A 12283-nucleotide genomic window follows, 5' to 3' on the forward strand; every position below is an offset into this window, starting at 1 on the left:
GCAAGGATCGCAAGTTGCCACAGTCCAGCCTAGAGGTGGCAGAGGCACAGAGAACCATGGTGAGATCTGCACCCCAGAGAAAAGGTCAAATTCTCCCAGCCAAGCAAAAATAGGAAAAAGCTCTGCTACCTGGCTATCGAGGAGGGAGAAGAGTTCAAAAGGATGCCTAGACTGTAAATCTCTCTGATGGCCATATGCTCTCAGCAGAGAGAACTGAGAGCACCCCAGCAGCTTCATCTCCATCTCCGCAGAGTAAGCTTGAGTCAGCTAACCTGCACCCATGCCCTGTCTCTGTCATTCACTAGGAAAAGGAGACTGCATGGGCTGGATGTGATAAAAGACAGAGCCAAATGACCGCAGCACACTGAGTGCACTACAGCCCCAAACCCCTCTCATTATCTCCCAAAGGGGACCCTCCTGTGTGTTAAGTACTGGTGATGACACAGGCCTGCAGAAATCCACCCCACAAGGCAGCTGAGCCAAATATCACCCTCAGGGACATTTCACTAGAGGGAAAGAAGCCACAGAAGAGCAACTCTGTCCATTCTTGCCAGTCTGCAGGCAAGTCAACAGCACCTCATGGTCAACTGTATAGAAGACTGTTAACAAAGAGAACCACATTGGCATGAAACCTGACCCATCTCTTACCAGATTACGATGGTCAAATAAATCAGTCTCTGAACCACACACAGGCCTGAAGCCTGATTGTCAAGAATGGTGTGTTGAGAAAAATCAAGAGACCAGAGCTGCTTCACCACACTGTTCTCAACCACCTTCCCCACAAAGGGAACATCTGACAGATAACTGACAAAACTGCCAAATTCAAGCAGTGATTCCCTGAGCAGAGCCCTTGGGATTGCTCAGCTGAGGGAAGCAGATATCCTCTCTATGAATATCCATGAGTTGTAGACCCCAAATCCCCCCAGCCATGAAGCACAAGATGTGAAGGTGTACCCCATAAGTCTTCATGGGAATATGCTTATGAATATATATATGATCTAACTGGAATATGTTTTATGCTACATATGCCATGTAACATATCTATGTAAAGGTTATGATATACTGAATACATTCCTCCTATTTGTATGCATGTATCATTTTTGCACTTGAAGTTAGGAATATTGGCTGTATACTTGCTTGATTTCTATTGAGAAAGGAATGTGCAAATTAAATGCCCAATCAAGAGCCACTTAAGCCAACAATGAACTCGAAGATGCCAATCCACATCGGAGCTTTCCCAGGAATGTGGCCTGGCTGACAAGAAACTCAGTCATGCATGGACATGTGACTTGCCCATGTGACTCCAAAACTCCATCTTGGAGCTGGACTTTGCATGGGGGGGGGGGTCTCCCCCCACAAGAGAAAGTCTATTTAAGCCTGTGGGAGACCCCTCCATTTTGTCTTCAGCTGGCTAAAGAGATAGCCTCTCCACCCCCAAGGATACCTGAAAGAAACTGGAACAAAGGACAGTAACTACAGGGGGTGTGAGTGATTGCTGGACCCAGACTAGCAGGAGACTAGTCTGTAAAAGGAAGCTTACTGGAACTGGTGAGGTTTTATCTGTATTCAGTTTTCTTAGACATAGACTGGCGTGTTTTATTTTATTTTACTTGGTAATTCACTTTGTTCTGTCTGTCACTACTTGGAACCACTTAAATCCTACTTTCTGTATTTATTAAAATCACTTTTTACTTATTAATTAACTCAGAGTATGTATTAATACCTGGGGGGAGGGGGGTCAAACAGCTGTGCATATCTCTCTATCAGTGTTATAGAGGGCGAACAATTTATGAGTTTACCCTGTATAAAGTTTATACAGGGTAAAACGGATTTATTTGGGGTATGGACCCCATTGGGAGTTGGGCATCTGAGTGTTAAAGACAGGAACACTTCTGTAAGTTGCTTTCAGTTAAGTCTGCAGCTTTGGGGCACGTGGTTCAGACCCTGGGTCTGTGTTGGAGCAGACTGGTGTGTCTGGCTCAACAAGACAGGTGCTGGGGTCCCAGGCTGGCAGGGAAAGCAAGGACGGAAGTAGTCTTGGCACATCAGTTGGCAGTTCCCAAGGGGGTTTCTGTGATCCAACCCGTTACACAAGGATTCTATCAGGTTGCAGCACTTACACCACACTCATTGCTTTGACATATGAGTGCTTTCTTAGCCTGATCCTGTTACCCGAAATTGGGCCAGCTAGTAAGCTTAGGGAGGACTAATAACCCACCAGAGTTTGGCAGAAAGCAGCACATTTATTATATTGATAGCTAAGCTCAAAAGAAGGGGGAGGGGAGATCACATTCACACTCGCATACTCACACTCCCAGGACAGGCACAGCACTGGAGATGTCAGGATCCTTCAAGGTAAGTGTCCCACAGCACAGCGATGGACGGTGCGATGAAGGTAAGTCTTCCCGAGGCACGATGGAATGCAACGCGGCAAACCACTGGCCAGGCGGTCCGGGCGAAGGGCCTTCATGGGAGGTACAAGCTTGTGAGTGCACTGCTGAGCACATGGCCCCTTCCCCTTTTAAGGACCTGCTTCTCATGGCCTGCGACTAGAGATGACTTGGCCGCATCTGGTTGGTCACACTCCACCTCGGACAGTGTCCATGCAGTGTCCATGCAGCAGGTGTGTGAGTGCTGCCTAATTAGAGTCCCAGACACCTTGTCTACCTAGAAGCTCTTCTGATCTTCCAGCTGTTCAACCAGCCCATTCATCCCACAAGCATTCCAGGAGGGAGTGGGAGGGGGAAAGGCACTTCACAGGTATTCAAAGAGGGAGAGGAGACATGGGGGGTGGGAGTGTAACAGACCTTTTGAGCATACAGGTTATACATAGCATACAGATCACTGGTGCTCCTACAACAGATCCTGCTCCCACAAAGACAGCTAATCGGGTGCTAAAAAGGGGCAATTTACCTGCAAATGTTAGTGGAGAAGTTTGACTGCATCTGAGCAGCCAGCCTGGATTTAACAGACTACGCAGCACTTTGAAATCCCTGCTGGTCTAGGCTTTGCAGGAAAGGAAAACTTTCTAAGCCTCTAGCACAGCACAGGACTGCAAGACTCCTTCTACAGCAAGCACTGAACTCGGAGCAGGACGGCTGCCACCAATGAGCTGAGCTGAATGGCCTTCTTCACAACTGCTTCATCTGCTGCAGGTTGTCTGCATACCAAAATGACTTATGAGCAGCGTTGGTAGGGAAGGGTCATCTGTACTCAAGGGTAAAAGCTGACTATGCTGTCCTACCAAACCATCAGCAGAGTTTTCTAAACCACACTGTATCCTACACACATAACCAGTGGGTGCCATACAGCACTATATGGACGCCGTGTGTCTAGCCATGGGCACCCTTTCCAAAGTTCAGTACAGGTGCAAATAATATAGTGGAACAAGAAGAGATTAGCAAAACAGCAGGTTGGGCAAGCAAACCATCCATTCCTTCTGCAAAAAGATTAGCCTGCTGCCTCAGTTTCCTTGTAAATGCTATGAACTACTAGAATTAACTGAAGCGTCAGCGCCACTAAATCAGTTGCACCACTTGCTTTGTTTCGGGAAAAGTGAATATAGTAAGCTGGAGCTGTTGCTGGAGTATAGTCAATGCTGGGACACACATTTCAATTTAACAGGAATTTAAAAACCTTTATTTTCTAAAAATACTCAAACCCCCCACAAATATGGAATGCAAGCATTGAGTAATATTTGAATTTTTATGGTAGGTTGATGAAAAATGGGTGGAGACTAAGAGAACAAAAATTTCAAAATTACCACTTTCTAAAAATTTGATTGAGCGTCTGATCTTTTGTGGACCCTTTTAACAACAAATCTGGAATCCTAGGCTTTACACCATATATTGTTCTTCGTGTGCTAATTACTACAATATCGGTTTTGCTTTGGCTGTATTTGTTCGTCTAATGATTTTTCACTTTTTAAAATAACCGAAAAGAAATGCGCCACAGGGTAATCAGTTGTATTTAGAAGGGGAAGAAGGAAAAAGACCTTCATGGACCATATCTTGTCGCCTGGAGAAAACTACATTAAACTAGGAGCCTAGATCGTGTGAGTTCAAACCTTGCCTCTATTAACTGCAGTTTATATTGCCATGTATTTCACCACCCTTATTAAGGCCATGAAACCTACCAGCAACCTCCAAAACCTTAATGCATATTAACTTCCCAACTGCACAGAATGTGAGCCAGTTAGATGCATCGATCTGCTGATGGTGTGTGTCTAGCCATGGGCACCCTTCACACACAGGCCTGAAGCCTGATTGTCAAGAATGGTGTGTTGAGAAAAATCAAGAGACCAGAGCTGCTTCACCACACTGTTCTCAACCACCTTCCCCACAAAGGGAACATCTGACAGATAACTGACAAAACTGCCAAATTCAAGCAGTGATTCCCTGAGCAGAGCCCTTGGGATTGCTCAGCTGAGGGAAGCAGATATCCTCTCTATGAATATCCATGAGTTGTAGACCCCAAATCCCCCCAGCCATGAAGCACAAGATGTGAAGGTGTACCCCATAAGTCTTCATGGGAATATGCTTATGAATATATATATGATCTAACTGGAATATGTTTTATGCTACATATGCCATGTAACATATCTATGTAAAGGTTATGATATACTGAATACATTCCTCCTATTTGTATGCATGTATCATTTTTGCACTTGAAGTTAGGAATATTGGCTGTATACTTGCTTGATTTCTATTGAGAAAGGAATGTGCAAATTAAATGCCCAATCAAGAGCCACTTAAGCCAACAATGAACTCGAAGATGCCAATCCACATCGGAGCTTTCCCAGGAATGTGGCCTGGCTGACAAGAAACTCAGTCATGCATGGACATGTGACTTGCCCATGTGACTCCAAAACTCCATCTTGGAGCTGGACTTTGCATGGGGGGGGGGGTCTCCCCCCACAAGAGAAAGTCTATTTAAGCCTGTGGGAGACCCCTCCATTTTGTCTTCAGCTGGCTAAAGAGATAGCCTCTCCACCCCCAAGGATACCTGAAAGAAACTGGAACAAAGGACAGTAACTACAGGGGGTGTGAGTGATTGCTGGACCCAGACTAGCAGGAGACTAGTCTGTAAAAGGAAGCTTACTGGAACTGGTGAGGTTTTATCTGTATTCAGTTTTCTTAGACATAGACTGGCGTGTTTTATTTTATTTTACTTGGTAATTCACTTTGTTCTGTCTGTCACTACTTGGAACCACTTAAATCCTACTTTCTGTATTTATTAAAATCACTTTTTACTTATTAATTAACTCAGAGTATGTATTAATACCTGGGGGGAGGGGGGTCAAACAGCTGTGCATATCTCTCTATCAGTGTTATAGAGGGCGAACAATTTATGAGTTTACCCTGTATAAAGTTTATACAGGGTAAAACGGATTTATTTGGGGTATGGACCCCATTGGGAGTTGGGCATCTGAGTGTTAAAGACAGGAACACTTCTGTAAGTTGCTTTCAGTTAAGTCTGCAGCTTTGGGGCACGTGGTTCAGACCCTGGGTCTGTGTTGGAGCAGACTGGTGTGTCTGGCTCAACAAGACAGGTGCTGGGGTCCCAGGCTGGCAGGGAAAGCAAGGACGGAAGTAGTCTTGGCACATCAGTTGGCAGTTCCCAAGGGGGTTTCTGTGATCCAACCCGTTACACAAGGATTCTATCAGGTTGCAGCACTTACACCACACTCATTGCTTTGACATATGAGTGCTTTCTTAGCCTGATCCTGTTACCCGAAATTGGGCCAGCTAGTAAGCTTAGGGAGGACTAATAACCCACCAGAGTTTGGCAGAAAGCAGCACATTTATTATATTGATAGCTAAGCTCAAAAGAAGGGGGAGGGGAGATCACATTCACACTCGCATACTCACACTCCCAGGACAGGCACAGCACTGGAGATGTCAGGATCCTTCAAGGTAAGTGTCCCACAGCACAGCGATGGACGGTGCGATGAAGGTAAGTCTTCCCGAGGCACGATGGAATGCAACGCGGCAAACCACTGGCCAGGCGGTCCGGGCGAAGGGCCTTCATGGGAGGTACAAGCTTGTGAGTGCACTGCTGAGCACATGGCCCCTTCCCCTTTTAAGGACCTGCTTCTCATGGCCTGCGACTAGAGATGACTTGGCCGCATCTGGTTGGTCACACTCCACCTCGGACAGTGTCCATGCAGTGTCCATGCAGCAGGTGTGTGAGTGCTGCCTAATTAGAGTCCCAGACACCTTGTCTACCTAGAAGCTCTTCTGATCTTCCAGCTGTTCAACCAGCCCATTCATCCCACAAGCATTCCAGGAGGGAGTGGGAGGGGGAAAGGCACTTCACAGGTATTCAAAGAGGGAGAGGAGACATGGGGGGTGGGAGTGTAACAGACCTTTTGAGCATACAGGTTATACATAGCATACAGATCACTGGTGCTCCTACAACAGATCCTGCTCCCACAAAGACAGCTAATCGGGTGCTAAAAAGGGGCAATTTACCTGCAAATGTTAGTGGAGAAGTTTGACTGCATCTGAGCAGCCAGCCTGGATTTAACAGACTACGCAGCACTTTGAAATCCCTGCTGGTCTAGGCTTTGCAGGAAAGGAAAACTTTCTAAGCCTCTAGCACAGCACAGGACTGCAAGACTCCTTCTACAGCAAGCACTGAACTCGGAGCAGGACGGCTGCCACCAATGAGCTGAGCTGAATGGCCTTCTTCACAACTGCTTCATCTGCTGCAGGTTGTCTGCATACCAAAATGACTTATGAGCAGCGTTGGTAGGGAAGGGTCATCTGTACTCAAGGGTAAAAGCTGACTATGCTGTCCTACCAAACCATCAGCAGAGTTTTCTAAACCACACTGTATCCTACACACATAACCAGTGGGTGCCATACAGCACTATATGGACGCCGTGTGTCTAGCCATGGGCACCCTTTCCAAAGTTCAGTACAGGTGCAAATAATATAGTGGAACAAGAAGAGATTAGCAAAACAGCAGGTTGGGCAAGCAAACCATCCATTCCTTCTGCAAAAAGATTAGCCTGCTGCCTCAGTTTCCTTGTAAATGCTATGAACTACTAGAATTAACTGAAGCGTCAGCGCCACTAAATCAGTTGCACCACTTGCTTTGTTTCGGGAAAAGTGAATATAGTAAGCTGGAGCTGTTGCTGGAGTATAGTCAATGCTGGGACACACATTTCAATTTAACAGGAATTTAAAAACCTTTATTTTCTAAAAATACTCAAACCCCCCACAAATATGGAATGCAAGCATTGAGTAATATTTGAATTTTTATGGTAGGTTGATGAAAAATGGGTGGAGACTAAGAGAACAAAAATTTCAAAATTACCACTTTCTAAAAATTTGATTGAGCGTCTGATCTTTTGTGGACCCTTTTAACAACAAATCTGGAATCCTAGGCTTTACACCATATATTGTTCTTCGTGTGCTAATTACTACAATATCGGTTTTGCTTTGGCTGTATTTGTTCGTCTAATGATTTTTCACTTTTTAAAATAACCGAAAAGAAATGCGCCACAGGGTAATCAGTTGTATTTAGAAGGGGAAGAAGGAAAAAGACCTTCATGGACCATATCTTGTCGCCTGGAGAAAACTACATTAAACTAGGAGCCTAGATCGTGTGAGTTCAAACCTTGCCTCTATTAACTGCAGTTTATATTGCCATGTATTTCACCACCCTTATTAAGGCCATGAAACCTACCAGCAACCTCCAAAACCTTAATGCATATTAACTTCCCAACTGCACAGAATGTGAGCCAGTTAGATGCATCGATCTGCTGATACGAGAGCATATGAAGTCACTGCTAAGGTTCTGCAGAAGAGTGCAAGCTGGGGGACATATTACTTTTAGGAGAGGGAAGGGAATGCTTTATGCTGGAGTGTGTTACCAACAGCACTGTAGGTAATGTGAAAATGTCACGGAAGCCAAGAGACTCCTTTAATTTCTTATTTCCATGCTTTCAAGAGTTTGGATGAGTAGGGTGTATCCTGATACAAGCTTAACACTCACTAAATTAAGTTTTTGCTTGTGTATACACACTTTACTTGAACGCAACATGGAACAGAATTACTGCTTAGTAAGATTATTATTCAACTTCAGCCTCAGCACAGACACACTGTGCAGTCAGGGGCACAGAATTTTAAGTGCTGGCCAGATCAGATTACCAGTTTGTCCTTACAAGAGGGACTTCACAAACATACAACCCAGAACACAGCGAAATCTTTAAAAAAATCAATTTGGATATTTAAAAAAATAGTGGCAAACATACATTCTCTTGTCAGACAACCAAACTTGAGATCCAGGTTGTCCTCGGACAAGACACTTTATTTCCAAGACTGGGCAGGTTTACACTATGAAATATGGATCCCAATAATCTCCCACTTGCTTTACAACAATAAAAATTTAAGAGGAGACTCTAAAGATCGAGAAAAATGTTAAAACATTCTAGACAAGCTAGTTTTTGTTCTAAATGCTTCAACACACATCCATACTATTTGATGTAATACATGTGTATTTACCAATAATTTGGAAGAGTAGCAGCATTGGTCTGTCCAAACTGATGTAACTGTTTTCTGATTGAGACATCAGCAAGCCTGCTTAATACAAAGACGATTTGAGCCCCGGCCACATTTTCTGCCTCATTCACTCTGAAAGAGAGGACAGACGCGAGCTCTTCATCCATAATGGCTGCCAGCAGGGTGTGGGAACAAGGAAGCACTGATTATCTGATGGTTTATCATCTCTAAGGCACCATCTACACTAGGAAATTTCCCCTTGCCTGACTTGGTGGAATCAGGTCTCAATTGTATACGGGTGCTGAATACAGTTTCCTTCCCATCACTTCATCTATGCTACCAGGGCAGCTGTTTTGACCACCATTTCAGGGGGATCCTGATAACCATTATCAGCAATGGGTTAATTTCCTAGTGCACATGGAACAAGTCACAAGTAGATCACAAAAGACAGCACCTCCTCAGTATGCATGTGCTAGACATGAAAACAACATACACAAACCAATCAGCTGGAGTAAGACAATAATAAAGTAAAAACAATTGTGCCACTGAAAATTATTGGTAGACGAGTCACGCTTATTGGATTAGTTTGCTTAGTGGCTGAATTTCACTTCCCACCTCTTCCAGAATGTAGCACAGGGATTCGTTCAAGGTAATATATACATAGCCCTGAATGCCAGTGAAAATAGCCACATTTTGCTGACACTGAGATCAGTAAGAATTTTGCCATGGACTGCAACGGGAGTAGGATCAGGCCATTCTGTAAAACAAGCTGAATTGCGGCATGGCAATGTCGAGCTGAAGAGATGGAAAGTTCCAGTGAAGGGGTCAGCAGGAACATAGAAAAAGGCTTGATTTGGGAGCAGGACTAGGGAAGATAATTTTCAGACTGATGGAGTGAAAGTGAAGATACCTGCACACAGTCTTTTTGTACACTTGAATTTATTTTTTTAATAAAGTATTTTTATTTGAGTTCTGTTGAAGCTTTCTGTTGTAAGAGTATTTCCACTTTTAAACGTGTTTTAACCTCAGTATCTTTGCATTAGCCTGGGTATCTGTTTTAAATGGATGTCTGCTTTTAACCAAAAGTGTACACGTATTTTTAAAAATACTTGAAAAATGTTTGAAGTGAGAACAGGGAGATTATTTTTACTTTAATACAATCAAAAAGGAAGTTGTTTTATACAAGAGAGCACAGCCCTGAAGACAAATGTATTCCATGTCTGTAAACCCTGGTCAGTATTAACTTTGTACTCATCCTTTCAAACTAATACAATTGTTTAACTGGGGAGGGAGTGCATCATCACCCTGACCTCCTAAAAGTGCCTCTTCCAATGAAATGGTCTGATCCTACTATCCTTACTCACCTGAGTAGTGCTGACTACTTGAACAAGTAAGGTTTTCAGGAGTCACCATTAACCCTTAAAATAAAAAGTACACCCACACCAGAAATTCAATGCATCATTCAGGTCCTTTGGATAGCAAACTGTTATATAAATACATACCATGGGTTATGGTAAGAGAGGGAATGAGAATGCAGGATGGTGTGATGTAAAGCACTTTATAAATGGTGATTAGATACACAGATGCTTTATCAACGAGTTAGCAACGGCCACATTATTCACAAGTGGCCAAGTCATGGGTGAGTTATTCAGAGCTCCCCAAATGAGTGCCAATAAAGCCGTTACGCCAAACGGTACCATCATTTATTCTGTAGATGCCACATATTTCAGAAATACTTCACAGTTTAATTTCTCTTTTAAAAAAAAGCATGATTATTTTTCACATCCCTTCACCTGTAAAGCCCAGGTCCTTTAATAACATCAATCCAACTGCAGACAGAGGAAAAAGACATGTAATAAATTTAAGAATCCTCTAAAAAAGTGACCTAAAATTGATCCTCCTAATATAGTATCATACTACTAAAGTCTAACATCTCAGGAGTTTCCAGGAACTTTTCAAATAACAAAGTGCCCAAGTCCAGCCCTTCATCAGCCATTGAACTATATTAGACTCCTAGACTTTAAGGTCAGAAGGGACCATCGTGACCATCTAGTCTGATCTCCTGCATATTGCAGGCCACCAAACCTCACCCATTCCTGAAATAGGCCCATAACCTCTGGCTGAGTTACTGAAGTCCTCAAATCATGGTTTAAAGACTTCAAGTTACAGACAATTTACCATTTATACTAGTTTAAACGCGACTCATGACCCATGCTGCAGAGGAAGGCGAAAACCCCCCTGGGTCTTGGCCAATCTGACCCAGGGAGAAATTCCTTCCCAATCCCAAATATGGCGATCAGTTAGACCCTATCACTAATCCAGTGCTGAATGTCACCAGTTCTGCTCCTCTTACCAGTACAAGGGTCCACACTTGGGGAGTAAAGAGGAATCAATACTCCAACAGGCTGTTTCTTGAATGAGAAATGGCAACTGTCTGAAGCTGTTGAGAAGTTTTAAAATAGTCCTAGGATTAGTGTTTAGAGTACAGGTGAGACTTGGGGCAAAGGTGAATGACAACATGCAATGTATCACCTGTTCAGCAGCACCAAATATGTGGTGTTTGCATAAAAGAGTTTGGTATGTAAGACTTGCTGATTGCCTGTTATGAAGTTTACATTTCCTTTTGAGTACTGGAGCCCAGACAAGTACCATAAACTGTTATAATTCTGTTGTCTGACAAACCTGTATCTAAAAAGGTGGAACTAATTTCTGTTATAGTTGAAGACCAATCCCATGTCCTTATTTAGGCAAAACTTCTGTTAAGAAAGGAATGCAGGATTTACCCTCATTTCCTATGTGGAAATTTAGATCCCAATTCAGCAAGTCACTTAAGCACATGCCTAACTTTAAGCCACCGACATCAATTGGACTACTTAGTTAGACACATGCTTAAAGACCTTCCTGACTTTGGGCCTTGGAGGTGAACTAAAAGACACTGAAAATAGGTATTTAAAATGGAAGTGTTCACAAGTTAATCCTGGTGGTGTAAATGGAACTGCTAATGTTAAATTTGCACTGGAATAGATTGTGTGTCACAGGGCACGTCTTCACTACCCGCCGGATCGGCGGGTAGCAATCGGTCTATCAGGGATCGACTTATCGCGTCTAGTGAAGACGCGATAAAATCGATCCCTGATGGCTCTGCCGTCGACTCCGGAAATCCACCGCGGGAAGAGGCGGTAGCGGAGTCGACGGCGGCGCGGCAGCGGTCGACTTGCCGCCGTCCTCACAGCCAGGTAAGTCGACCTAAAATACGCCACTTCAGCTACGCTGCGTATCTTAGGTCGACCCCCCGCTGTAGTGTAGACCTGTGTTTTGAAGCATCTATTCAAGTTTAAGCATATAAAACATTTTTCAGTCCAATGATTCCATAGGGAAATGCCTCAAACATCAGCTCAGCTGACTCAAATTTTTCATTGGATTTCCCTTAATACAGCTATGACCATAAATACACCATTCATTATTTCAAATATATCTTTTTATTTATAGGGTTAAAAAAGAAGCTTCTAATTCATTTTATCACATAAATCCTGAGATGTTAATTTAAACATCACCACTACTTAAAAAATATCTACTAGCCCATAGTCCAACATGTTTTATAGCTAGCCTATAACTAAGCAATATACATTTTCAGCAGGTAAAATGCAGTTGGTCTTTTTGCTACTGTGCAATAGTAAGTATTGTATCTTGCTGCAGAAAAGCTCTGAACTTTAAATTACACACATAATCCTCCCTCCAAAAAGTTTTACTTCTGAAAATATCACTTCATTAGA

Source organism: Emys orbicularis, chromosome 25, assembly GCF_028017835.1.
Source record: "Emys orbicularis isolate rEmyOrb1 chromosome 25, rEmyOrb1.hap1, whole genome shotgun sequence".
Lineage (NCBI taxonomy): Eukaryota > Metazoa > Chordata > Testudines > Emydidae > Emys > Emys orbicularis.